Genomic DNA, 4,878 nt, shown 5'->3' on the forward strand with positions numbered 1-4,878 from the left:
AATGTGTCTCCATATATATTCTTAGGAGTTCATGAGTCCTTTAAGACAATTTTCAAATTTGGTTTTCATTTTAACGATAATCTTTTAAAATATCAGTTGTCGATTCTGGAATATCTAGTTTGGCAAGCAGGATCAGAACCTCTATTTGCATTTGTGTTTTTAATCATGGCATCCATGTCTTGTGTTGCCCAAGTGACATCAGAGCCCTCTGCACAGATGGTGATTTGCACAGCCAGACCAGTCTGGGGAGGACTGTCTTCATGCTGGTGCCTGGGTTCTGGTTTGAGAAACATGGCTTCAGTGTATATTTCGCTCATGGATAAGATGACTACATAATTTATCATTCAATGGAGTAATAATGGAGACATTTGGTACACTTGGCTACCTGTCCCTAGCCACCATGGGCTGCCCAGCCATTGGATGATGAGGCCCCGGAATTGGTGACACTCACAGATGTGGCTGTGGACTTCACCCAGGAAGAGGGGCAGCAGCTGGACCCGGCTCTGAGGGGCTGGAACAAGGATATGATGCTGCAGAACTTCTGGAACCTGGAATCTCTGGCTATTTGGGGACTGGGAGCAAGAGAGGCAAAGTTCCTTGCATCCGGCCATCTCCTGATTTGTTGATCCCATCATACCTGAATAAGAATAAAACCTACGTTAAAATTTTTTTTTTAATGTTTATTTATTTTTGAGAGAGAGAGGGAGAGCGTGAGTGGGGGTGGGCAGAGAGAGAGGGAGACACAGAATCTGAAGCAGAGAATAAAACCTATGTTTTAAAATAGCTGGAGCCTTCTGGGCCAGGCTTCACTTCTAGCTGGGGTCTGCAGAAAATCTCAGACTAGTTGTCCTATACTCTAGGCTTCTTCCCTTTGTCTCCGCCTGTGGCCACTCTCTCCCTCAAATCTGGGTCTTTTCCCTTGTCAGCTCCTCTGGGTTTTGCCATCCATGCCTCCTGCTCTCTTCGGTGGGTCCACACGTTGTTTCTCAGTCTGCCTTCGCTCTCTCACCTTGTAAATAGAACCAAACTTTCCCTGTAACAAGCAAACAAACAAAAAACCATCAACGACAAAAAACCCGAGACTTTCTGAGCATAAAAGGAAAACTGCTTATTAATGATTGTGTGGGGATTATAACGTAAACTGGAACATACTGGGAAACCCAGGATGACTGGTTCCCCTGCTGAAGGCAGAGCGGCTTTGCTTTTGTTTTCTCCCTGGCAGCTGTTACAGAAGTCCAGAATTGTCTCTGGCTCTGCCCTGCTTCTACCTCAATGCCCAGCCCCAGTAAAGGACCCTGCTCCTTCTCCAGGGAATAATTCTCTAGGCTTCACCCAGAACGCAAAAGCTATTAATTGTTAGCTGATCTGCAAGCATAGGGTGTGGGGAGTGCTTTGCCTCATTGGTTCAGCTGTTCCAAATGTAGTTCTTTTAATTAATTGCTCTTATGATTTCTCACTCCCCACCCGCCACCTCCCTCTCCCCCCCTCCAGCTCTGCATGTGTTGCCTCTGAACTTGGAACTTGTCCAGGATTTCCTTGCTGTTTTCTTCACTTTTCATTTCTCTGTCACCCCAGTCCCATGTGCTGTCTTCCATGAATTCCTCCATTTCTAGCCTGTTGACATGGCAATCCCACTTTTCCTGAATAGGTTTGGTTTCGTTATTTTAAAACATCTCTTTTCTATAACTTCCCTAGGACCTTTGGAGGAAGGGGAAGCAGATACCGGTGCTCAGGACACCCTCGTGAACCAGAGCTCCCTGTTCAAAAGCTCTATGCTTTTTGAATTTGAATCTGAATATGGATGTATCTGTTCTCCTGGGTATAAGACCACCTCAAAGTAAACAATGAAGTGACACTGAAAGATCCATTTAGGAGACTACTGCCTTTTCTATTCTGTCCTCTCCTTCTCTAAGTCAACCCAGAACCCAACACTCTGTGAAGGAATCAATTCTCAGAAGAGAACTTTCTTAACTAAAACTCCACTCTGGTTCTTAACTAGAACCCCACTGTCTTCAGAGCTCAAACCTGTCCTGAATTACAGGGCGAATAGTTAAGTGGTTTAAAGTAGAGGACTGTTATTCCTAATGCTCTTTGGACATGTGAGGAGAGCATCAGAAATTGAGAAAAAGTTAAATATATGTTGAAAAGCCGCCACAGTTTTGGGCTGTGCAAACAAATATAAGATTCCTTCCCTCAATATACTCATTACCCAACGGAGTTGAAAATATATGCAGAAAAAGTTAGAGGCAAGAGAGAGTAGGTCACATGTCAGTACCTAAGTGCCACATCTGAGGCCAGCCTTCAGGATCATGGTTTCATAGGTCAGGAGCTCTCTGTAGTCCTGGAGGCTCATGGAGGCAGCTCAAGCCTGTAAAACATACAGTGGTCTCCCCTTTAACTGCGGTCTCGCTTTCCCTGGTTTCAGTTATCTGTGGTCAGCCCCTGTCCAGAAGAAGATGATCCACACTCCCCACCCGATGTCAGAAGGTCAATAGTAACCTACGCTGCGTCCCAAAGCCTACGTCCGTCACCTCGCTTCATCTCATTAGGCGGGCATTTAACTAGCTCACGTCATCACAAGAAGAGTGAGTAGAGTAAGATACTTTGAAAGAGACCATAGTCTCATAATTTTTTATTACAGCATATTGTTAAAACCGTCCTATTTCATAATTAGCTATTGTTGTTAATCTCTTACTGTGCCGTATTTATAAATGAAACTTCACCGTAGGTATGTATGTATGGGGGGGAAAAAAAACCATGGTATATTCAGGGTTTGGTACCGTGGTTTCAGGCATCCACCAGAAGTCCTGGAATGTATCCCCCCGCGGATGAGGGGGCTACAGTGCTCTGACTTTTGAAGAAAGAATAGGAGTTAGGCTGGTGGAGAAGTGAGACTGAGAGAATGTTGTGGCCAAGAAGAGGGAGGCTGCAGTGTGCCGTGCTTGGTGGGTGGGTCAGCGAGGTAAGCACAGAATGTAGCAAGGAGGGACAAGGTTTGTTAGCAAGGGGGACGGAACCTTGTGAAAGTTCTGGAATGTCAGCTAAGTTATTTAGGTTTTGCTCAGCCAGAGGATTTTGACGAGGAGTACATGATTAAGGTTGTGGTTGAGGAGGCTACAATGTGCTTAAGATGTGTTTATGAATTATAGTTATGAAACATGGGGAGAGAATAATGTGAAGACCAGACAGAAAGATAGCTAACAATTAATTCTATCAATTGTATTAATAGAAAAAAAAAAAAGTTGCCATTTTAGGGATGGCTGACTGGCTCAGTTGGTGGAGCATGTGACTTTTGATCTCAGGGTGGTGAGTTCAAGGCCACTGTCAGGTGTAGAGATTACTTAAAAATAAAATCTTTTTTTAAAAAAGTTACCATTTTAGGTTATAATATTAACAGAGATTTTGAGAAGAAAAAGAGATGACAATATCAGCAATTATTTAACAGCAAGCTTTACCTAGTGATAAACCAAAATTTTTAATGAATTTAAGACTTTAAAGTTTATCCCAAAATTCCTTACGAGCATCCTAAGATTAAGAGTATGACTTTCTTTTATCCTACCCAATAAGAATTCTAAAGGAATTTATTTTTCCAAGATGTGTGTGTGTGTGTGTGTGTGTGTGTGTGTATGTGTGTGTGTGTGTTTGGCCAACATTATTTAATAATGTACCATCGGATGTGATCACCACATTTGCTGTATTATGGTATCTAATATATTAGAAAAGACTGCAGGCTTTTGGCGGGTGACAAAAAATGGGTAAGACCTACATTTTAAAATAGATTATAAAAGCATTTTTGTTTACCTTAATTACAGACCCTATAAAGAGATAAAAAGAACTTCCACATTATACATGAAGTTCTTCTGGAAGCAATGAATCCATCAAGCTAGTGACTCTGTCTCTGAAAGTCATGATCTCATTGCAGCTAGGTTTGTAAAATTATGTTCGTGAAAACCCCAGATGGGTACTTTACTTCCAGCCTCCTCTTTGTGAGTCTTTTTTTTGTGCCAATCACTGTGGGGATTACATGGAGATAAAGACAACGTTCTTCTCCTTGAAGAGTTTGCCATCTAGCAGGGGTATATGACACTTATACTATAATTGCTGAATGGAATTAGTCTTACATTGTGTGAATATACTAACAGGATGGTCAGATGTGAATATACTAACAAAGCCACTCACTTACTAGCTCTCTTTACTCCTATCTGATGAGAACCGAAGAAATCGTCTTGTTGATTTTCCTGAAGCTTCTCCCCTGTTGTCCTCTTCCTTGATAACATGCTGCTCTGGATGTTTTTATGATCACAGTAGTGAATGAAGTCAGGCCTAAGAGTGTAGGTGACTGACCTTAGGTTCATATTCATATCCTACCAGATACGCCTAAGCTAAGTTTTGGGCCTTCTTCGGAACACTTTATGAATCTGTTGAGCAGCCCACATAGATCCTTCAAGAACCCATTTGTAGCCACTATTGCACCGGCTCGGAAAGCAAAGGAGCAGCCAATGGCCACCATATGCAAACGTAAACTCTTTGAACATGACACTGTGTTTCCTTGTCCAGAACTCAAGGTATTTGGCACTCAGAACATGCATTCATTCATACATTTATCTAAATACTGTTGAATTTCTACTCGTGCCTGCCATATACTAAAGACAGATAGTGGCTAAGGTACAATAATATCCTAAGGCAGCTTTCAGTAGATAGAGGGGACAGACAGATGCCACGTAGTGAACATATATTGTTTTTATCTGTCCAGCATCTCTCCCTTTCTTTTTTTCCTGGCAACACTCTTCTCTTTCCCATGGGGAAGTTCTCTTTTCCAATTTCAAGTGGTCTGGAGACAGCACCCATCAGAGTAGTTCTCCTCCACCCCCACAAAAC

The 4,878-nt window shown here is 42.4% G+C and overlaps 1 long non-coding RNA gene across 3 annotated transcripts; it reads right to left on the reverse strand.

The window, feature by feature from the left end:
- Window positions 1-671: 671 nt before the first annotated feature.
- LOC113599080 (uncharacterized) lies at window positions 672-2,956 on the reverse strand. Of its 3 annotated transcripts, none has more exons than XR_008290832.1 (3): window positions 2,781-2,956; window positions 2,276-2,368; window positions 672-1,009 (listed from the first exon to the last, which is right to left on the reverse strand). It is a non-coding gene; the product is annotated as an uncharacterized LOC113599080 (long non-coding RNA). The 3 variants fall into 3 exon arrangements; XR_008290831.1 differs by having other exon boundaries at window positions 2,696-2,956; XR_003419806.2 differs by lacking the exon at window positions 2,781-2,956 and adding an exon at window positions 2,504-2,604.
- Between the last annotated feature and the right edge of the window lie 1,922 nt (window positions 2,957-4,878).

Source organism: Acinonyx jubatus, chromosome C1 (genome assembly GCF_027475565.1).
Source record: "Acinonyx jubatus isolate Ajub_Pintada_27869175 chromosome C1, VMU_Ajub_asm_v1.0, whole genome shotgun sequence".
Taxonomy (NCBI): Eukaryota; Metazoa; Chordata; class Mammalia; order Carnivora; family Felidae; genus Acinonyx; species Acinonyx jubatus.